General features: G+C 33.5%; 1 protein-coding gene and 1 long non-coding RNA gene across 6 annotated transcripts in view; one reads left to right on the top strand and one right to left on the bottom strand.

Annotated features, from left to right (window-relative positions):
• Positions 1-25,476, top strand: part of LOC147078849 (xaa-Pro aminopeptidase ApepP) — a 200,793-nt gene that overhangs the window by 137,362 nt on the left and 37,955 nt on the right. The window lies entirely within an intron of this gene.
• LOC147078850 (uncharacterized) lies at positions 15,377-18,961 on the bottom strand. Its single transcript, XR_015071043.1, has 3 exons — positions 18,798-18,961; positions 18,513-18,666; positions 15,377-18,163 (listed from the first exon to the last, which is right to left on the bottom strand). It is a non-coding gene; the product is annotated as an uncharacterized LOC147078850 (long non-coding RNA).

Here is a 25,476-nt window from a genome sequence, read left to right as displayed (position 1 = left end):
AACTAAAACATAAAAGCTTCGTTCGCTAAACATGAAAATAGCCGTAAAATGGGCAAGGCACCTTAACCCTTCCACTGTCGGAAGAAAGCTATTTGATAATAGTTTGTTGGTTCTTGTCTGTTTAGTAGAAGTCAGCGGCAAACAAATTTTGAAAAAAGCCGATATACCTACTGAATTATTTGTTAGGTTAGGTTAGGTTAAAATTCATGAATTCTTGCAGAAATTGGCTATGAAAATTGCCGTTGTTCCCGCCTGGCTTCCAGTATACAGACTTATACCAGTTTTTTTTCAGTTGTTTGGATCTTGAGTGCTTCAAAAAGAGGTTCCGTGACAATTTTTTTTACGATAAATAGATGAAAGCCACTTGCTCAACCTATTGGGTAACTTACCACAAAATAATTGCATATTCGAAATTTGATTGTTGCCAATTGACTAATTAATTAATTAATTTATAAACGGCGCATGCACCTATAAAAGAAAATATAAAATACAATGGTAAAACAGAGTACACAGAATAATATTAAATCATTGGCGAAGGGTGGAGGTAGACTGTTAAGATCCGACATAAATGGGGCACACCATACGTATAGCTGGAAAAGTGTGTACTATTTTTGCCGGATCACCACAGCCTCCCTCCATTATGATTAGGGATTCCAATCCCGGGATCCCGAGCTATTTTTGATACCTATGAATCCCGGGATAGATAAACATAATCCCGAAACTTTCGGGATTGATTTTTTATCAATTTTTATAGAAAATAAAATAAAAACGAAAATATAACAGAAAAAATACGTTTAATAACAAATAACTACGTTAGAAATAAACTGAGTTTGAATGAAGTTTGATTTATACCCTTGTGTAAGTTGCCGATTCATATTATTTTTTCACATAATTTAATAAAAATGAGAAAGATTGGAAAAAACAACGCTTCCCACTATTAACAAAGTAATTCCACCATGATCTCATAATTATGTTTTACGGCAGTTTCATAATTGGCTAACTAATTAGATTTATGAAGCGGAAAGTCCATAAATACCTACACCATGATTTGCTATACTATTTTAAATCTCGCTAACCCATTCATTGAGTCTTTACTATCAGAAACAGCAATCTCATATTAAATTCACATTATTATTTATATTACAATATTATTTACTCCATTAAACTTATGTATTTCCAAGATTGAACGTGTACAATATTAACAGTAAATGTCTTAAATAGTATAAATTATACTAGATTTATTTTTGACCGATTTTATCAATGTTATTTGTAATTATAAAAATTTTATATTAGCAAATGGCAATGCCGGGATCCCGGAATTGTCAAATTGTAATCCCGAAATCCCGGGATCAGAATTTTGGCTCGGGATTGGATTACCTAATTATGATGGCTTGAATTAGATAGGGTTTTATACAGTATATATTGTACAGTAAAAAAGTCCCCTGTGGCGCTATTTGACTTCACGTATATTAAACATTAGAAAATATTTGGTTGTGCGATGCAATTTGGTATGATATTATGATGATTTTGTGTAGAGCAGCGATACTCAACCTGCGGCCCGCGGGCCACATGCGGCCCCTTAAGCTTTTATGTGTGGCCCGAAACACATTTATTATCAGGAATTTCGTATATCTTGAGATTAGTTTCGACTTTGACGCACAGATAGTGACACCCGAAGAGGATTGTCATTATGGTCCACATAAGATCTGGTATAAGAGTGTTGCTATTTACACGATTAATTTAAAAAAAAAAAAAAAACACGCATAATTTTTAATATCTCAAAAATGTTATGTGAAAAAGGGGGGGTTTCATGATTTTTTTCGTCACACCAGTAGTGATGCGGCCCGCGTTACTTTACAAATATATGTATTTGGCCCGAAGAAAAAAAAGGTTGAGTATCATTGGTGTAGAGTGTTATTAAATTAAATAATTATTTCAGTGTGTTTCTTGATTGTAATAAAACTGGCTATTAATCCAATATGACTAGGGGTCGCATGTTACTTGGCTACCACAAAAGGGGGTCGCGATCACTGCTTCATAATATATTATGACGCCGAGTGTCGACAACTCAATAATACACGAAATACCATTTACAAAACGATGCTGTACCTACACTGTACAGCATCACACCGCTTTAACATCATGGTCTGGGAGCCCGCTTTATGATGTGGGGGCCATGATTATCATTACCAAATTACTATAGCCAGTGTTTCCCAAACTTTCGACATCTGTGTACCCATTCTTTAATTTTCGTAACACTGAGTACCCGTCGTCAAAAAAATATGCATATACTTGAATAACAATCAAAATATATTTTTTCCTTTTTCGTAGGTAACATAAACAAAATAATAATAAACGAAAAAATAAAATTCATTCATAATAAAATATAAATAAAATAAATAAAAGTTATATTATAAATAACATCCATTATAATTAATGAGAAGGATTAAATTATTTATGGTGAGACTGGTCATCATAATTTGGTTTCCTGGTTGTTAATTTAAATCTGGGGTGTGGTTCCACATCCAAAAGCCTGTTCCTTTTTTTGGCTTCATGTCTACAAATGCAGAAAAAGCAACTTCACATAAAAATGATGTTGGAAAAGACAATATGTATAAATCAGGACTTTCTCTGTTAAAACTGGATACACAATGTGATGATGATAATACCAGAATGATGTTAAAGTACACTCCTTATATTTATTTTTAAGAATTTGTCTGAAGCTAGTTCCAACAATTAATTGCTCTTCTTCCGCATGCGATAAACTTTCTAGCATGGATGTTGTATTGATGTCGTATTAATGCTTGTTGCACCAGGCGCAGCCAAAGCCCGGTGCAGCGCGTACCCCCACCAAATTCGTCCCGTACCCCAGGGGGTACGCGTACCACACTTTGGGAAACACTGCGTATACAATAGATTCTGCTGAAACAATTAATTTAACGTTAATAAAACGTAGAAATTGATTTTAATTTAATATTAATTTCTCATTGAAAATAGTAGCTTCTATTACATTAATAATATTTCGTTTTTTCGTAAACGGTGTACAGAAGTGGAACAGAGTGTACAGACGCGGAACAAAGTGTACAGACGCGGAAACAAAGTGTACAGACCGTGGAAATATTTGTGTATGGCAGGAAGTTATGTAGAAAATTTACTTGCTTGTGATGGATGGCCCGACATAAAAGTCATAACAAAACCATTTAAAAAATATTATTGCATATTCATAAAAATATTTATAATATATCCATTAGTGGCATTAGTTATTGACAGGGCAGAGTATTCCAGCTGCATTTTATTGCATCAATAATCCAACGATTTCGTTGCAGTAATCTATGATCAAAATTAATATCTATTCTTATCGACAAAAAAATGATAAGGTTAGTTCAATCTGACTATCGACTGAAAGCCTATACGAGAACAGAGCTTTCATAATATAATCTGAAAAATAACTATTGACGAACTCCACCCTCGTTATTATTTTATATTCAGACGGTTGCTTTTGTATGTGACATATGATGTATGGGCAGTGTTGAAGGAAAACACGCGTTGGTATTTTTGTGTCGTTTATTTATATGGCATAAATACATTAGTGGTTAGGTATTACACGGTAGATATCACGAAGTTATAGTTTTGAGTATAAAGGTTTAACATGACTCCTTTAACTTGATAAGTTGGAAAAGGGATAAGCGCCCTTGCAACCTCTAAATAGATTTATGGTCTCTAGACAACTGTCATTTCCGACTTCTCATTGTCTATGCCCTAAACATGAGCATAGACAATAATAACGAGTCAGTTGTAGGGTTGGGTAAAACCTCTACAGCATTTTTCCACCGTGCCAGATTATTTTTATTACATCAAAATTTAAAAAAAAACACACTTCTGCAGTGGCGGGCTTAGAAACGTGCACTGATAAATTCACTGACTGATTACCTAGTAAAAATATGATTGTATGTAGTGATAGGTATGGGTTTACGGACGGTGTTGATTTACACTTTTACACTTATTAAAAACACCGATTCAGGGACATTAAGTATATTTCGCTTGGCAAGTAACAATTAATTACTAACAACATTTGTAAACGCGCGCTTTGGCACGAAAAAGGTAGCGAATCGTATTTAGAGGCGACGTAAGGGTTCAACAAGGGTAGGTGGCCGACTGACTGTATCTAATCCGCCCAGAAACAGATAACGGTAACTATCTTTTTCTTTGTTTCGCTGTGCATCATGGTCTAGCATTGACTCATTTACAATTACAATAATATCATTATATTCCCAACTCTGTCGATTGGAGGATTTTTGATGGGGGATTTAGGCATTATGATAATATAATAAATATTATTTGGTATCAGGTATTTTTTTCCTAGAATCACATCCTTTAAATACAAAAAGATGGTAGTAATTATTAATTACACGTCATAATAATACTACCTATAGGTTCATTTTTTGTGTAAAAAAACGTATCTGTTTGAGTGGTGATGTTATGAGCACATTTCATCTTAGTTGTAGAGATTTTCTTATACTTTGTTTTATGTATTATTTTGGTGTCAATTTGTGAAAAATACTAAACTTTTGAAGATTCTGGTATAATTTAATAAACGTATGACTGATTTGAACTGTTTCGAGGCCCCTTTTAATTCTTATGACGAATCGATTGCATCATCTGCGTCAAATAAAATCGCCGCTGCTCTTCCGGCCTCGTTTGCCATTGGGAACCTTCACTGATGATAAAAAAGCCTTTGTTGTCTTCGGTGAACTTTCACCGGACCTTCTCCATTGTTTTGACTGCTAGTTATACTCTGATGAACAGTGTTGAATCCTTGTGTCTTCAACAGTCACGAATCGACGCAAGAATTTCGAATACAAATCACCAAACACTGCACTGGAAGACCAGTGGCACTCATGCGTTGATGCAACTATGCGGCATGTCTTAAAGACAACACAGCGAGGACGACACAAGCGGACACTAGCGAACCTACTAATTATGACCGTTAAGCCACGACCAATCAATAACAACTTTTAGATGCTACAGCTCGTAATAACTCTACACTATGTAAACACCCGTAGTTATACCTGCAGGCCAGTTTTTTATCGCTAGACTCAAAGTGAGGAATGTCTGGGTATGGGGAATGTATCTTGAAAGTGCCGTATTCCGCAGTTGAATCGACGAGAAGCTATATGCAACAGGCGGAGTATCTGTAGAAGTCAGTCGAATCTGATAAATTTTCTTAACCCCGCTACCTTAAAATTCAATTAAAATAATATGGATATCAGTAGCGAAGGGTGGAGGTGGGCTGTTAAGATCCGCCATAAATAATGCATATTAAACTTTGTCAGTCATACGTATTTGTTTTTATTAAACTAAGACTACAATAATTTACAGATGGGAAAGTTTTTAAAAATCAATTAAACCCTGCCTAAAAAAACCATAATAGTTTTGGTATATTTTCGGCGTTACAGCAAAATTTTGCCCCACTTTTTCATTCATACTTATTTGTTTTCGTTGGCATAAGACACGTCATATTATTGGTTCATTTTTTTAAATTCATTAAGCCATGCCTAAACCAAACTATAATAAATAACAAATATTATTGTATTTTTAAAATATACATAGTTATGTATGATTTAATTGCATAATTTTCGATATTTTATTAATATACGACTATTATCTATTATGGTTTGGTTTCGTAGGGTTTAATTGAATTTTAAAAACTAACCAACACCGTCTGTAAATTGTATCTTATTTCAATGAAAACCAATACGTATGACTGACAAAGATTAGTGTTCACTATTTATGGTGGATCTTAACAGCCTACATCCACCCTTCTCCACTGATGGATATTATTGATATTCAGAATAATCGTGAGTTTTTGACAACTCGTAACCGATGCAAAAATTATTCTAACGTCTTTGATAATCAATCAGATCCACCGTTTATAATAATATATTATATCCCATCAAATTTCATAGCAAAACCAATCTAGAAAATGCTTTCTGGAATCCAATAATAGACATCGAGGGCGTGCGTGACTCTAACCATAAACATCCTTTCAAATCCCATACAATTAGAAATTAGAATAGCCACGTGAGGTATTCACTCGGTGAACTTTAGAGTGGTGATCAAATTGGCTACTTAGGTAATATTATTTTGATTAAAATTGAGTGGTCTGTTATATTTCGAGTAGTAAATGAACTGTATTTAATAATTATATTGGATATTAAGTCAGTTAATGCTAAAAGTTATCTATCACAAAAGCTCTCGGCTCCAGACTAGTTGTTAACCGTAACATAATGGGGTGTAAAAATATTCATAAAATTATACTTAAGGTGATTCATCAGTGAAACGGCAAAAAATTTTCAACCATAGGCGCGACGAAATTTTGCACTCGCTCCCATTCGGAGAGAGAATGTAGAGCTGGAAACACGTCATTTTGCTTCGTGATGGCGACGGCCGTGATAATTCTTAAATCGTGTAAAGATGACTTAAAACGTTACCCATTTTCTTTATAAAGAAAACATGACAATGAATATATTATTATTGTTACTGATAAAACAATAAACAGAACATTAAATGGACACATGTTGGATTTATAAGACAAATTATATTTGGTTTGACATGCCTCATTCCCACCAGCGACCCGCAATCCGCGCATCGCCTATCGACGATCTTTTTAGACCGTGTCTCAACTGAGGTATGGCCTTTTATATTATTTTACTTTTATTTTATATACAGTTTTTTATGCATATTTATTTACTTGACTAATTATCTAAAAGGTTCTTATATCCTAGAAGGTTTGATTTATGGCTGTGCGGCAGACGTCGGAATGTCGCTGTTGTGTCGGTGTTGCATATGAAGACCGCGCACATCTACCTAGCGACAGTCGCGCGTAACCTCTCAAAACGTTTATACATTTGGATGCGGCGACCAGCGAGTCAATATTGGAATGACCGATTCGTAGGTGTGTGTGTATGCGTTCTTATGTCTTTGACTCACAGCACGAAACGCAAGCGATTTGTTGATAGCAGCACTAGATTTTTTTTTCAAGCTAAAAAGTCGCATACGACCAATCTGCGGAGCTCCATTTGGCAACGTGTGTTTTGTGAATAACGATGACGTCACATCGACGTATTCGACACGTTGCAGACGATACGAGTTTTGATGTGCGAGCCGGCTAAGGGGGCCAGCGCATCTATTCTATACACAAGGCGGCTATCGACGGCTATCGATGGTAGTTTATCATATTTATGTATTAAGATATCATAATTGTTATAATAAATTAGCCGTCTAAACTGACAAAATTGTCTATCTCTAAAAGCTAACACAACCAAGAGAGGTGCTGTTAAAATATAGCACTTTTTGACAGTTCAGACGGTTAACTTATTTTAACAGTTAACTGCCTCAATACATAAATATGATAAACTTCCCTCGGTAGCCGCCGATAGCAGCCTTGTGTATAGAATACATTCGCTGGGCTAATACATATTGAGCCCCACATATCTTTTACTTTGTTAGGTTATGTAAGGTCAAGTTAGGTTAGGTTATGAAATGTTCGGTGAAATGTAATACCTATAATTTACATAATAATAATATAATTATAGTCCTACAAACTTATCTAAAGAACGGTCAAAAATGGAACTACGAACTATTGTATGGACGCCATTTTGAAAACGTCATACGAATGTCAGATTCTGTCCTGTTGCGAGTCTTGATTGGGTAGTTTTCGACTGTGGCTCCCCCCATCCATTCTTAAGATAAGTTTATTGGTCTATAACAGTTTTTCTTGCGATACGTTATTAACTCATTTCGTGCTAACACCGCGACTGGCGCGTTTGGAGTACTTATCATTAGATATAATTAACGTGTTATAGTAATTAAAAGGTAATTAAAAGTTCAGCAGTGATTGTGTTAAGGCTATACTTCAGCTGGGGCACGGTCTATAACGATCGTGACAACGCGACGTGAAGATTGTGTAAATGACGCATGCAGTACAAAACATAATTTGTCATAAAAAGTCAATATGCGTCCATTTAATGTTATGTTTATTGTACTAATAATAATAATATATTCATTGACATGTTTTCTTTTTGAAGTAAATGGGTAACGATTCAAGAATTAATTCCCCCGTCGCCATCATGAAACAAATTGACGTGTTCACAGCTCGACTTTCGCTCTCCGATTGCCAGCCAGTCCGAAATTTCGTCGCACCTATAGTTGAAAATTATTTGCCGTTTCACTGAAGTACCGTCTTAAGATGCGAGGCCGAGGCCCGTTTGGGCTCTACCCACCCGGCCTGCGAAAATGCTGAAAAATCGAGACTTTACGAAAACCCGTCACTATTCATAATAATATGTAAACTCAATTTTAGTTTTTGCCAGAGTGTTTTATTAATCTACGGCTGCTTATCTTCACTAATAAAAACATAACATAGTCGCCATAAAATTGTTTGATAAGCACTTTTACAAAGTATTAATTACATGAGCAAAAGTTACCCTATAACCTTCAATAATAATCAGCGTTGCTAGCTTGCCAATTTTCTTGCCAGATCTAGTTTTATTTTTAACATCTACTCATCTTGAAAAATACGCATCAGGCGAATTGATTTAAAACTAGCGTTTTCAAAACAACTTAAAATTTACATAGAAATCAAAAATTTTACCTTTCTATCTTACATTTAAAGTACATTACAGATAGGTACCGAACGTGCTTAAGGCTATATATAGTAGTTTCGTTCTACATCGGCACTGTTGTACGCTAAAAACGATTTGCAGTTGTGTTGGTGTTCTTTGGTAGTATTGACACAGGTGTGTATGAAGAATTACGGTAAATAAGCATATTTATATGACTTATTGTTTTAATAAAATTTAGAATAAAAATGCGTACATTAGAACATATGTACCTATATATTATTTACTTATACCGATAGTTACAATTCAATGAAAACATCGTGTTTTTAAATTTATTTAGTTGGAATTAGGAATATACAATTTTTGGAATTTATAAATTAGCCTTAACGATATCATTATCATTATTTAACAGATTAGTTTATTATATTATTTATAGAGAACTAAGCAATTAAAGACAATTATAATACCGTAAAGACATAATTTTGTTGGCAATGTCATTTAATTATACATACAATCATTATACCTATACCTCAGTTGAGGCATGGTCTAACTAAAGGATCTTAACTGTGCGACGGGCGGATTGTGCCAATGACGCGTGCCGAACGGAACATAATTAGTCGTAAAAATTCAATATTCGTCCATATAGTGTTGTTTATTGTTATATTAGTAATAATAATATATTCATTGACATGTTTTCTTTTTCGTGTACAGGCATAACGTTTTTTGTCATCTTTCCACGATATAAGAATATTATATTATTACGTCGCCATCACAAAAAAAAATCGACGTGCTCTCACCTCGAATGCCGCTTGGCGATTGGTGACGATTGTCAGATTTGTCAGTGCGAAATTTCGTCCCACCTATTGTTGAAAATTATTTGCCGTTTCACTTATGTATACTCTTGACTTGACTTTGAAAGAGATGGCCGTGCAGTATCGAGATAAAAAATGATGCGTTATTCGTAGATATTCGCAGTATTGATTGAATTTTATCATTATATACCTACATTAATAATTTGGTAGGTACCTACGACTTGATAGTTACGAGGACCTACCAGAATTTTATATAATTGTGTACAATACGATTATATTTCTAGTTAACTTTTCTGTCTATTTTTTCTGTCTTTATCTTGTTTTCCGGTCGTTTTTATTACCTACGTATTTTTAAGTGTTTTATTTATGCATAAATTTGATCTCAGTGTTATACAGCCATCAGTGTCATATACAACATCTCACGGTTAATAATTGTGATACGGCCAGCTGCACAACTGCATAATATGTACATTTTTTGAAATGCCAGTTGGCAACACTGCATTGTAGTATAATCCGTTGAAACGATATGGGCAGCGACCGATAAGATAAAATAAATTAATGCAGTACGAGAATAGAATAATGCATTGGCGAATTGCTAAAAATCTATTATTTGCGATAAATAGTTACATTTGCAATGCCTGAAACATAATAAATAAAATAAAATATAATAAAAAAGCCTTTTTATTTCTTACAAAGAAAAGTAAATGACAGTTAATTGACTATATCTAATGAATCAGTGGCGAAGGGTGACTTTTGGAAAGAGTTAGGCTGTGGAGATATGATAAAAAGAGCACACTTGTCAGGTATACTTATGAGAATAGTACGATATTTACTACTTATGAATAGGTACACACTAGTAAATGACAAAGACACACTAATTCAATGAAACTTCAAAAACTCATTGCGACATAAAAATGAGCAAATTTTGGACAAAGTGCGCAGTCGTGACAACATTACTATGCGCGAATGTTTTAGGCTCTGCGATATGAGCTTACCTTATTTCGTACAAATCAGCAGACTTGCTGAGGTTATGAGACGTAAAGTCCATACGAAAAAAATTCAGTATTGTTTCACACATAATCGGAGATTTATTTACGTCGAGACGTCGCGGCGTTTATTATTTATTTACGGCGCGCTGTGGTATATTTTTTAATACCTTTGCAGTTGTTTTGTAAACTGTGTAATACTGTAATACATTCCTACATATACGACATCTCTCGTTGGCAAAATAAATTATTTTTATATAACATAAAATAATGAAGTGATTAAGTATATAAATATGTCAATATGCAATTAAAAAATATTTTTCTTAAGAAGGTAGGCTTTAAATAATCGCCTAGTAGCCATAATATATAACCTATGAACATATCTATTATGTATATATATCTATGATTGTATTATCTACTTATTTTCTAGTTTATATAATATTAATTATTATTATTTTTTTATAGTTTTGTGTAATACATAAATATATATTAAGATTGTTTTATTTTGTATATGATACTATTAGATAATGTATATAAATTCAACAGTGATATGAAGGCCTCCTCCAAAGAGTCCCATTGGACTCTGTTTTTGGCTATTTGTAGCCAATTTGGGCCCGCTGTCTTTATGATGTCGTCTTGCCATCTCGCATGGGGTCTTCCTCTATAGCGTTTCCCTTTTGGGCCGTTCCATGAAGTAATAATTATTGTTGTCCATCTCTAATCTTGTAGTCGCGCTACATGACCCGCCCATTTCCATTTAAGTCTTTGAGCATGGATTAGAGCGTCTGTGGCTTTTGAAATATTTCTTATTTTTATGTCTTATTTTTTGTCTTGCTGCCTCTCTCTCTTTCTGCCTGAAACATAATACGATATAATTATATTTATATAACATACATAATTTTGAAAACACTTCTGAGAAAATATATAACCAATAGAAAAAAAAAATCTTTTAAATATGACACCCAGCAGGAATCGAACATGCGTCAGGGTTTCGCGTCCAAGCACATTGACCACAATTATATCGGTATCCTATCTAATCGCGACACATTTAAACTAATGGTTCTTACAATACTCTCTGAAGCGTTTTCAAAATCTATTGGCGATCAGCTTTTGTATTTTAAATCAAAAAAATAAATAATAAATTTAAATACAATTTTAAGCAAAAAAATATAGGGGGCGTTATTTTAAATCTACCTAATGACAATCATACTATTTATTTAAAAACACATTTTGAAAATACCCGATATAGGTACTTGATTATTTGTTAGTTTGGGTTAGTTTAGGTTAAGTTAGGTTAGGTTAGGTTAACCTAACAAATAATCCAGTTTATCGGCTATTTTCAAAATGTGTTTTCCGCTGTATTTCGTATAACCGAACAGTACCACATATTCTTTAAGTTTATTCCATATTTTTCTACAATCAACATCCATAGCCTGTTAAAACCTTACATATTAGCGTAAATCAGTTCCCACTAATTTTGTGTTCCCTGATTTCTAGATTATAAAATAATAATTGTGCCACATACCTAGGTGCACACTGCTTCAATCGGGCCTTGTACTTCCTAGGACAGGCCCTGAGGTTAGTCGATCCAGTTGAAATTTAATTGGGTCAAGGTAAATTTGTTCAGGTGTGTTTTTTGTTTACATACCCTTTTATAACCTAATTTTGTTGCCGTTACAAACTAACAGCGTAGGGATCAACATGGAAGAAAATTTACTCGATTGAAAGTCAGTATGTAGGTAATTTATTTCACCTTTGTATGACATCGTGTTTATACTAATTATTATTGTGTCATAAAATAAATTAGTATTTTTACTTAAAGCAAATCAGCGGTCCTTAAACTTTAAAGTTAATGGAATCATTTACCCTGAACCCATCCACTGTTTTACTTTATTGTTATTAGTAAACAATCCTCAAACTTATTTGGATAATATCCCAATAACTCAGATCCGCACACAAAAAAATAGTATGGGAGTGGTATATTTTGAAAAAATCTGTGAATTTATTATTTATTACGTGTTAATTAATTTTTTTTCATCCACGATGGCTGCGCGGCTTAAGCACCGGCCTATAGGGTCGTGGGTGCCGGGTTCGAATCCTGGGTCTGGCAAGTACTCATATCGGTTTTCAATTTGTGTATGAGTCAGAGTATGGACCTAATAGGTTGAGCAAGTGGCTGATATCCATTTCTCGTAAAAGCGAAATCTGTTAATACAAACCTCCACTCTGTGGAAGCCCATATGATCTTATTAGGATCGGACATGGTCGGAAAATTAATTAATTAATGGAGGAAAATATGTAATAGATGCGTTTCGCTACGGAGATTTAAAAAAACCAACGCCTAGCTTACTACGTATTTACTGGGCCTCGTCGGTTGAAAAGCGAACTCCTGCACTTTTCCCAGTACATTCCCCATACCCAGACACTCCGCGTTTTGATTCTAGCCATGAATACCTGCACTGCGATAACAACTCAGCGTGTTGAATGCACGCCTACGTGTCGCACCGATAAGTGGCAATATTGTGTGTGTGGCCCCTGATGATTAGGATCGTTAGTGTCCGTTCGTATAGTCTGCGCCATTCTTAATAACAAACATTTATTCTAAGCTCACCGCGATTTTTTATACCTGGGAAGTCCGTGAGTATCCTCGAATACCCCCACCCCCTTGTGTGTGGACCTGCAATAACCATATTCATGTACAACCCTTTTTGTAATTCAGTAATATTCAAACTTGTGAAATTGGGCAAAGTCGAAGGTCGGAGATGATGAAGAAAAGCTCTCTCCAGGTGGATTGACAAAGTCAAGCTCTGCATACCGCTGAATACCGAGAGGGAAGGAGCATCGGCTTTCTCATACAACTGAATGAAGCAGGCCAACAATAGCCGACAACTTACGAGAAATAGCGACGCGATAAAAAAAAATGCAGGGCATCACTGATTATTTACTTTGGCCATTATAACGTACGCATATAATATACGGTTAACGTGTAAATTTTGCCAAAAATTGATTACCAGCCCGCTTCACCATACTTTTTCACCATACTTGCCTGCTTCACCATACTTTCATATAACCTGCCGCCCCGGAGCCAAGTCTTGGAAAAGACTGTCAGACGGCACAATTCTCATGAGGTCCGAGGCGAAGAAGAAAGAATACATACCTACTTATAAAAATAATATTAAATTATTTTTAATAATAAATCACGATTCTATAAAATTATTTAGTAAGATTGTTTTATTTAATTAACTTAAATTTGAGTACCTAGTTGGAAAAATACGAACCCTGTTATACCACACCCAGAAGGGTATGAATGCTTGTTCCCATTAATTTTGTGTCCCTCAGTAAAGTTATCCGACAAATAAAAATAATAAATTCGTTATATTAAACTTAGTGTGCAGTGGCATCTGTGATTTACAAAAGACAACTAGAAAACAGCGCATAGAGTCGCTTTGAAGTCACCCTAGATGGCAGTATAAAAACTAATCTGTAATAAAATAATTCAATAAATTTAATAGTACATAAATTCATGTAAATATACCTATATATTTAAAAAAGTAATTCATTAGTCAGTATAATATTACGGTTTTTTACATGATAGGCACGCTATTGTTTTAATTATTTCTTACGTAATATTGTTAAATTAAAATTATTATATTTTATCTATATCTCAATAGAGTATCATTATTCCATTAAAAATTAAAGAATGGAGATTTTTTACTGTCATTTATGGACTGCGTTACAAAATATATTTATATCTAATAATAATATGAAAGATTTTTTTACGTATGAACACTAGAAAGATGGCGCGAACGAACGAATTGGCGCCAAAATATGGGGAGTGTTAAAATTATGTTTTATTATTTTGTTATACCACATCCTCGCTGCATCTGCGCTCCTGTCGGCCGTCTACACTCGGCCGCCTCACTGCGCATAGCAACCACATAGCAACAGCAACGGCCATCAAGAATCGCGTCATATCCTTTTCCCGCGAGACTTTTCAGCGCCTCCATTTTGAATATACGAGTTGCCATCCATTTAAGGGGGAGAGGCATAGAAATTCATTATCAAATTAAAGCTTTAAACATATTTTAATCGATCGATACCTATCTAAATACAATGGGAAAAATAAAATATATTTTTTTATTTCAAAGAGAAAGCGACAAATTTGAAAAAACGGCTAAAAATAAGGGTTTTACTAAAATAAATATTTATTGTTCCAAGTAATTTCTTGAAACAAAATTATCGATTTAACATTGTTTAATAAGTTTTCTTGGAACTGGCGAATCTCTTTTGTCAATTAATTATAGTTTTAATGTTTTTTTTTCAATCTAAAATCAATCGATTTTTACGAAAAATAAAAATGTTCAATTTTCATTAATTGCATCAAGCGAATACGTGAGCCTGTTCAATATATTTTTCTTACTTTTTAGGTATATTTAACGTAATATTTTAATTTATATTTATTATGTTATTTACTAATTTCCAATTAAATACAGTCGTCAAGGACGTGCTGCCTCTAGCGGCAATAACGTGCGATACCGAAATAACTGTCATCTGTATTAGATTCTAGTTCGCATGAATAATAGGTACCTACCTCGTATGTAGATACGTGGCGGTTAGTAGGCATTCACAGAATATTTTATTATCTATGCAGATGTGGCAACGTTGCTAACTGGCAACATCGCACTTTTTTTGACATTGATTTTTATTGTTTACAGTTTTCCATTGCTTTCGAAAGTTAGGTACGGAAGTTGTGTCGATAGATACCTAATGTTAGTTAGTTAGTGTTGGTTTGATATTGCTTGGTGGAATAGTTAGATTTTTGGGTAGATAGCGGCTGTAACAGTGTCTAATACAAGTGTTGTAACGTGAATTCAGTTCATATTTTTTGCGGTTTTTCTAGGTAGATAGGCAGGGGTTTTAACTATGGAGTTTACAGATTCTCTTGTAATAAAAGCCCTGCCTATCTACCTAGGAAAACCGCAAAAAATATGTACTGAACGTTGTGTTATATTGTGAACGTCTTAAAGAACCAAATACTGCCTATTCGACGCTTTCATTCTGACGGTGCTGGTAGCCCGTTATAGCACTTTATGAAGGATCAGAGTAACTGTATACTGAGCTTTGAGTAACAGGCCACATACTGCAGATGCCTCATGAGAATTTCAATCTGATTAGTCTGTTCCAAGTCAACCTGATTATGACATCAGAAGAAGAAAAAAATTATTATATAAGTGAAGATATGACATTCCAATCAGTACATCTTGGCTAAGGACACACAGAATTTACTGATTGGCACATTACAGTGGCCACCTAGTCCTAGAAAAGGAATACTAAAAGTTTCACTGAAATATGAGATGAAAAAATCAAGCATATCATGCTATTCAAAAATTTTATTTGATAACGGGCTAGAGCAGTCAGCGGAAGATACTGTCGCATGAAAGATTCATGTGCGGACAGATCCATAACTTGGATAATATAAACAGAAGCTATGGATATGTGGTTTTTATAGAGGCGAAAAGATCATGTGGCATATGAAAATGGAGAGACTGCACTCGTTTGTTCAGGATGAAAGAAGTTTTTGAAGGAGGTCAAGACCCGTTGTAGTGCCATAAATGATGGTGGGCATGTAGTACCGAAACATATTCATATTTGCCGATATTATATAATATATTCCCACAAGAAATATTTTGATGCATTCTAACGTTGAATTATACCCATAATGTTATACAGCACCTGACTATTGTTTCAATGAAATTGTAGTATATTCATTGTCGTCCCTGTCTGTCCACAGCTTTGTGAATGTGAAATACTCATAAATTTTATTATCATCGATTCCAGTCTGAACAAAATTATAATACTTACATATAATTTCATAATTCACATTGATGCTCGCCTCTTTGTGTACCCGAGGAAAATTCTTTATATATGAAGTTTACACGTATCATGAAATAATTGATATAATAAGCAAAATGTATAAATCAAACAGAATTGGAGCCTTACCTATGCCTTGTGGGCTAATTAGCGTCGTGTGACCGTAATGTAAAATTTTCAATCAAACACTGAATATAAAATAAAAAATAAGAGCCCTTTAATAATTATTAAACTCATTTTTTATGTTGAATGTTAATTTTTATGTATCTCCATAACAACAGTAAATGGTTGTTGGTAAATATAATATGTAAAGAAGCATAATAACGATATATTTCACCTTCTTGATTTGATGATAGTATAGGTGGGCATTGTTGTGTATTGTGTATTTGTGTATTTTTTTTATTACTTCATGTATTACTATTATTTTTTTTTTGTCGTTTGTGTGTATTTTAAATTTATAAAGATATAATGGTGTAATTTTACTTATGCGATCATCGGATCTTATCAAACCGAATTGAATGTGTATGTACATTCAAATTGCCTGTACCGACTTATTTGCAGTCATCGCGTAAGCGAAATTACCAAAATATTGTTTTTATAGCACTGTCGCATCACTATTATAGTAAGAAATTATGTTATTATATTCTGTATGAACATTGCCTAATGTAACATGAGAAAAAAAATCTGCAAGACTTGAAGAGCTCCAAGAATACACATTGAGTTGTTATTTCATCTAGTCAATCTATGTGAAAAGACTATGCAAAGACTGATTTTTCATAAGACTAGTATTAAAGGTTGGCGAGCGATTTGCAATACACCTCCGGCTGCCTATCCTAAGTTCGTCATATCAGATCCCTGACGCTTTGGACAGTGAGACTGATAGAGGTTGCGTAGCCAACAAAATGTCATTCTACCTATGGCTTCTGCTGCCCATCCCTCGGAGTAAATCATACATCTCATTGTGGAGAATATGGCAAACACTGATGATGGGTGCAAAATCATCAATTGCATAATACACCATCACCCTGATAGAGCAGACTATGTACAAGACTGTTATACATAAGTAAAAATAGTCTCTATGAACATTATAGGCAAACGACACCTAACATCAATTGGACATGGATCACATTGTGAACTGCACTTTTTCTGGTAAAGAATCTGTTCTGCAAATTGCCACCATGCCAGTTATCATCATCTTCGTCTCCCCAATCCAGAGGGAGGGGGGCTACTCAAGGTAGCAGATTCCATAGTCGCCAAAATTGCCAACCGCTTCTTTCAAAGATTCATGAATACTGACACAGCACTGGCAACAACTTACCTCTGACTCTTAACATTCAGCTATTCTTCGACAACAGTGATGAAATCTCAAGAAAGTTACCCATAAGTGTGAACAGTTACTGTGAAGAACTGAATAGGTTGATAATTATCGAACATATTGGCATAATACAGACATAAATAATTGTAGACAAAAATATTAGGTACACAGTGCAATAGTCAGAAATAAAGACAAATTATGTAAATTGTAATGAAGCGAATTTATCTATATATTTCATTATGAATGTATATATTATATAAAGAATGGTTGTCTATTAAAATATTAGCAATGACGAATGTAACATTAAATTATGTCCTGATATAAATTGTTTTATAATAAATAAAAAACATTGTACACCAAGATTCTTTTTCTTTCAAGCCTTCCTATCATTATCAGTCATGGTAAACAGGTACTTATAGTCTCCACTGTGGATTACTGTTGAATTCCTATCTAAAATCGTGGTACGGTTCGATTCCGGCAACTGCAAAAACACCCCTTTTTCTTTTTCCCTTTGTCCTGAATGGCTTTGTATTCAGCAGCATCATGAACGGTATCCACCTATAAATGATACATAATTATAAATTGTAATAAATAATCATAAAATATAGGTATTATTGTAATTAAGTATATGTACCTATGAGTAATATATTTGTAACAAAGCTTCATTGTCAATTAATTTATCTCATACATAATACCAAATAAATAATGTTTTCACGAGAAAATGGAAGTTAACCACTTGCTCAATCTAATAGGTCCATATTCTGACTCCAATAATTAAAAACAATACGCATGGCCAGACCCAGAATTTGAACCTGGGACCCACAATATTATAAGCCGCTCGGCCATTGTGAGCTTAATAGTGATTTACTATGCAATATATAAATAAATTCAACGATTCTGAACATACCTGAAGTAGGAGGTATCTGATCTTATGATACCATATCTAATGTTTCATCGGTGACTCTAAGAGTTTGATGATAAATTTGAATCAATAAAGGGTTCATCGATTTCAATTTCATTATTCCATTCAAATGGGCATAACTCAATTAGCTGCTCGTTGCCTGGAAATATTAATACACGATTAACATGCTACCTACCTTATAAAAATAAAACGTATTTTGGTAACTCACAAACAAACGTAAAATTTTGATATTTGATACATAACAATATTATTAGTATGAATTAATCTTACCTGAAAATAAATTCAAGATTTTGTTGGTTTTAATATTTCTGATAATTTTTTGCCACGCAAATATTTTAAATATGTACAACATGGATAATAATTATGATACTGTAGAACAATATTAAGTCAAACTTTGAAATTGAGTGAAACACGAAATATTTTAGGTTATGTATAGAGTATTATGATATACCAAATGTCATGCAAATACCATAGACAATATACATAAAAAATATTATTATCACCAACTTGATAGGCAATCAAATATTAAATTTAAATATTATTCCATAATATCATATAATTTTAGGACATTGTACAATAATATATTCATTAGAATGACTATAAAATCCAGAATCTGGACTATTCAGTTACATTCATATAATTATTATTACTAGGTCGATTTTCAGTATTTTTATAAAAATATGAAGCCAGTTCGATTGAAATAAAATGCAATATGTTATATAGATGTATAAAACCATTGTTTAAATAACAACTGTAATTATAACACCGGTTTTTCGATTTTTTCATCGATTTTTAATACGGAGACATCTAGTTAAGATGACTCGAAGGTTCTTTGAATTGGAATGATATTCCAATATGATTTTTCGTATATGCTTTGCAAATCGTGTAATAGATGTCTCTATGAAATCACAATTTTTGATGACATCGCCCTTAATTAATCCGCCTAATAATCATCCCGTTCAAGGCTAGCTAGCTATAACAATAAAATTATTCAAATAGGGATTATTAGAAGGGAAAGTAGCAACTCGATTGGTTTTATTTTTAAAATTTTAAATGGTTGACTGATAGATAGAATCGATTTTAACAATAAACTTATTTATTAATATTAATAAAATGAGTATTAGCTACCATTAAAAATCTTACTATTCCTGTTGACTCTGATGTCCCTTGAGATGTAGATCCTATTCTTTCACCTTTTTTTCACTCTTTTGTGCTGGTCTTTTCCATTCCTTGATTATGTATCTCACTGGCCTCTATTTTGGTTTATAGCTATTAGCCGTGTTTATAATATTATTATGTACCACGTGATAGATTTTGTTTACCATATTCCTACCACAGATTAACTTAAATAAACAGATGAAGTATTTCTATACAAAAATAACACGAAATAGCTCGCAAGAGAATTATTCACCCAATTCCGAAAATCAACACAATGGTTCTACCTGCTAGGTATTATATTTTTTCAATACGGACGGTAAAGTTTACGGCTCTTTCAGTCAGTGCAAATGGCATACTAAAAGTTACCTCGTTTTTAATCGATTTATGATTCGTAGTTGATTCATACACTGCTTCCCAATATGGGTCTTGGTCGCCGTTAGGAAACGTTTACACTATTCCCTCTATCTGCCGTAACACACTCAATACATTAGCTTTTTGGATGCTGCGTCTCTTTCTATATTACACAGTCCAACCACTGCAGTCTGGATTTGCCGACCCACATTTTCCGATGATCTTCTTGGGTATTAATAAATTATACCTACACCTAGTTGATAAAAATAAAATTGATTCATTATTCCGTTTTTACTACTACATAGTCATTTGCATATGCTTTACTTTTTTACTTAGGTACATAACGTCTGAAAATTAGTAAGTAAGTAACATAAATGGGGAAAATGCAATAATTATTGTTATTTTTAATTAAACATAAATAATACGATAGCATTAATCCCACTCTCGCGGATAATTAGCTGTTTCTATGGTAACCCTTTATCATTATCGGAATATTTATTGTGTAGTCTGTAGTGGTTAGTCAGTTGAAAAAATGTGATATGAAAGAATTCAACCAATGTGACTGTGCAAGTCTTGTATCCCGATTATCTCCTGATTGCCTGGTAGAACGAATTCAGCCTTGTCCTTACCCTTTCGAGACCACATTCCACTGATGCATTTATTTCACTTTCCCTTTCATCGGGAATGCTTTGTAGAAACCGTTTTTTAACTACCCCGGCTTTTAGTTTCGTCTCACGTTGGTAGAGTCCGCTATTAGGCCATTTTTGTAAATTTATTATTATTATAATATTATTATTATTGATAGATACTTTGGATTTTTGCATTATAGGTACATCTCATTATTCAAAATGGTTACTATTTAAATCAACTTCATTACATGTTTTGGGCTTCTCAAAAAAGCTACTACTACACCTCAATAACTCCTTAGTCAGAAGCAGACTTGAGAGTGGGTCTATCGTTTGGGCCCCGCATCAGTTGAAGTACGGCCTTATGGAGTCGAAAAGAAATTTTTGAGACTCCTTACTTTCGGCTATATGGATATTATCCGTGGGTCTATCCGACTGACTTTCTCTTAGGTATGCTTGCATGCTGTAGCTTAAAATTTAGAAGGGATCTTTATTGAGCTACACATTTTTTCCGACTTATACGCGGCATAAATGTGAATTCCGCCATTCTTGGTGGTGTTGGCCTCAATGTCTCTGATAGTTATCTTAGGAATCGAGGGCATCCATTGTTTGTTCTCCCAAGGTGCAGAACTAACCTGCTATTAGTGATGCCAATTGGGAGAGTAATAACTTCGGACATTGATATATTCCACTTACGTGAGGTGAATTTAGGTGGACGTTGTTTTATAGGTTTTTAAGATAGGGTCTATCAATAGTTCACTCTGTGTGCTTCCATCTACTTTTATTTTTGTTATTTTATTTTATTTTATTTCTTATTTTATTACTTATTGCAAGTATTATTAATTCACGTTTCTCTGTATTTTTATTTTAAAAATTCACTTATTTTATGTCATGTCATGCTTTGAATCTGTAATTTGTTATGTTCATTATATTATGTAAAATAAATAGATTTGATTTGAAATATCGTCGTCATTCAATTTGTCTCCAGCAGTCTCCATTCAGTCCTGCATGCTAAAATTCACGAAACTATTTGATTTGAATATTTATAATGCCATTATAAATAACAAAATTGTTGTTCGTTACAATTTCAGATAACAATAAAAACCATAGATAATATTAATAAAATTATTGAATACAAGATAATAATAATTTTATCTTTATTATATTATTTACAATATATTAACCTTTTTTATTAGGCCGCTAGGGGCGGTTACGTCGCCTGCAACTGCCGTGTTTCAAGCATGCGCAGAATGCACGACGTTATTCTCTACGGATACCTCCTGCGACTTCTGCGCGCCTAATAAAACTGTGATGTTGTTACCATAACGACACCCACGCCCGCGCTTTGGAAGTAGAAAACTCAAACATCTGAACCACTGCGTCGCTTTTATGTTCTCCCAATATCCAGACAGGGCTGATTTCCAATAACGTAACGCAGTTTTTTTTTCTTGAACGCCGCCGAATTTGTGGCGGGCGGTTCGGTTTGTTAGCGCGCCAAAGGACTCAGTTTTCATCCGCTCGAAGCTCTGTTATCCTGTGCTGCCTGTGGTCTAATTACGCATATCATTATCAAACAGGATGCCTGTTTTGGCTTCAAGAAAGGAATCCCCTATTTCCTTCATCTCCCTTCTAACCTTGTTTTGTCTTTCCTCATAGACAGGTAGATTTTGTATGAAAATAAACCATGCCGCCAACTCAGTCTAATTTATAATATGCAATAACTTATTAATTATAATTTAGGTAAGTATGACATAGTTATGTACAAAACTATCTAGAATTTTAGAATTTATTAAATCATTTCAATAGCTCTGCTAATAATACTCGTAAAGGCGAGAGAAAAAATAACTTTTTACAATTCCTTACTGATTATTTATATATTAATATTTAATTTAATTAAAGTAAAGCAACGCAGTATGTACCTACTTGTTTTTATTCTAATCTGTCTCCCTGATCATATATACTTTTTGCTATGTAGATAATATTTCGATTATTTTCAAAACATATTATAAATTAATAATAGAAACTTGATTGTAGGTTTAAACCTAAAAATGTGGTAAGTATAAAAACTACGGAATAAAATAACAGAAACTTAATTTTTTTAATACGATACGATTGTTGTCATTGTAACTGATTATTGCTTTAAAAAAAATACTTAATAACAACTTACCTACTTGAATTTATTCTAATCTGTCTCCCTGATCATATTTTTTATACTATTTAGATTATTTTCAAAACAATATTATAAATTAAAAATAAAAACTCGTATGTGTATGCATAAGTGACCTAAAAATGCGAATACGAGATAAAATAACAATAACTTATTTTTTAATACGATCCGATTGTTGTCAATTTAACTGAATTTGATTGATTTAAAAATAAATAAAAAATAATAATTAATATAAAAGGTATGTGTCTAAGTATCGTAGGTAATAAATGCGACCTACGTGCATTTTATTATTCTGGCGGCAATTCGGTTGAATCTCAACTCGACTGCACTGTTATTGGATAAATTCACCCAAAAACCTGCAGCGTATTATGCTCGCCTGATACAAATTCCAACGCTGTTTCGAATGTACGTTGAAATTTTACTTGAAACGCTGCAGTAGTTACGACATTTTACGTAATATAAAACTCTATCTCTTTCTTCCCCATTGTTCAAAGAGAATAGGTATAATATTATTTGATGACAATTTGCATTTAAAAATCCTCTATTTTAGCAATTATTGTGACATTGAATATTATTGCCATTCAAAAAATTAATATTTAAAATAATATTTTTAAATAAAGAATTTTTACTAACACATTGAAATGTAACACATACAACGATACATCCCCTTTCGTGTATTTATTCTCCATTCATGTCTGCCCTGTCCCAATATCATCGTAAAAATTGATGCGCTGCAGTGTATGCGCTTCAGCTATCGGTTCATTCACTTCACCTGGAAATACTAGAAGTTGGGAATTTATCGGGATATTGATTTCCGGTCACAGTTTCTCCTCGCACACTCTGCCAGCCTGGCAGTTTCCGAACAGTTCGAAATCTTCGGCAATCGCCGATACATTTCCAATACCTACCACCAATTATCGTCGATTTCCTTTTCACCCTATCATTCGTGGACCTATACATACTCGATATTTTATTTTATAGGCATCCATTGGTTCAACCGATTTTGTTTGCATGTATTGCGATATTGGAGCCATCGGCTGGATTGGCGCATATTGTTGCACTGTTAAATGGATGCTACGCTGTTTTTTTCTTTCTTTTTGCTTTCATAAACAATACATACTATATTATATTTATTATTTTATTAACTAGATCTATTTTGTACATATTATATTGTGTCTACATATTCGATGTCGAAAATTCGCCATTTCGCGATATTGGTATCAAAATTCTCTTTTCTCTTGTCAGTTTTGTATAGAAACAATTCGAAAAAAAATAATTTAGATACCTTGAGAGCCAAAAAAAACCCATATGGAATTTTACAAACTTTCAAATAAAACCAGTTTTGTACAGATCCATTTCGAATTGTTTCCATTTAAAACTGACGATTTTCGAGGTTTCAATTTTGAATAGATTCATTCTGACAGGTTCCTTTTAAAACTTGTCAAATCTATGTGTATTGTAAAATATTCAAATATTAAAACATGATTATCTCAAAACTACGTTTTTGAGTAGTTACTGTTCAATACTGGGCCATCAAATATATCTTTGATTATTATTTTATTACATCTACGAGGCACTGATAATGAAAGGAGAATAAAACATTAACCAAATTGAAAACAGGCAAAATTTTTACAGGTAAATGTTAGAAAATTAATAGGTATATAGGACCACAATTAATACGACAAAATCTTGATTATCAATAATTTGTATAATTCGTAGAAGGGTATTAATTATGTTATGAAATCTATTTAAGTATACATATTTAGAGAAATACTATTTATTGACAGAAGTTACTTGAATTTAAATTTGAATTGATTTAAATTTTGTAATTACTTACTACCATTTGAGAATTCCTAAACATGACTTAATGAAATGAAATAATACATAGTACAAAACTAACGGAATTTGAACGTCGCTAGATGATCCTTTCCTTGTACCATTTTTTCTGTTTTTTTAGGGCTAGGCGGTCAAAAATATTTTAATAAAATAAAAATTACTAGCCAAGAATTTACAGTTTTGCTACCTGCTAATAAGAAAGCGATTCTCAGCCGAGTTCCGCGATAATTTTCAAAAAAAAATCTTTAAAAAAAAAACTAAGAGTTCCCTCGACATGTACCTACCTATTTGGATTTAGGGATAGGCTGTATGTCATTCATTCCTCATCCCTCTTACAATCACTTAGAAGGAGATGAGGGAATGGCTAAAAATGTTAGTACAGTACCCAAACGTTACGTTACTAAAAAAATATTGTGAAAAGCTGACGTAATAAAGCATGCTATATAATAATATACCTATCACGTAATCAGGCGCTCACACAATGGGGTGGTCCGAGTCTGAACGAGTACGGAAAAAAACAAATTATTTACTTAGGAGGTAAATAGAATATTTATTCTTATTCTTTGTCAGGACCGTATCAAGAGGATCGTGGCCCGGATGATTTGGCTGTCGAACAGCCTTCTGTACGGACTGGCCCCTCTCCTCGCGGCACTCATAAATTGGTGCAATTATCTGAGCTATCCGATGTTTGTATTCCGACGCGGTATGTCTAAAACTAAAAGACAAGACAGTGCGAACGACACAAACGGACACTAATGATGTTAAGTAATTAGGTATGACCGTTAAACCACGCGCGTCATCGAATGACCAT

Source organism: Rhyacophila brunnea, unplaced genomic scaffold (assembly GCF_057557595.1).
Source record: "Rhyacophila brunnea isolate RB1 unplaced genomic scaffold, BYU_Rbru_1.0 scaffold_10, whole genome shotgun sequence".
Classification (NCBI taxonomy): domain Eukaryota; kingdom Metazoa; phylum Arthropoda; class Insecta; order Trichoptera; family Rhyacophilidae; genus Rhyacophila; species Rhyacophila brunnea.
The sequence above is the reverse complement of the archived record's forward strand: the minus strand, read 5'-3'. Positions and strand labels throughout refer to the sequence as shown.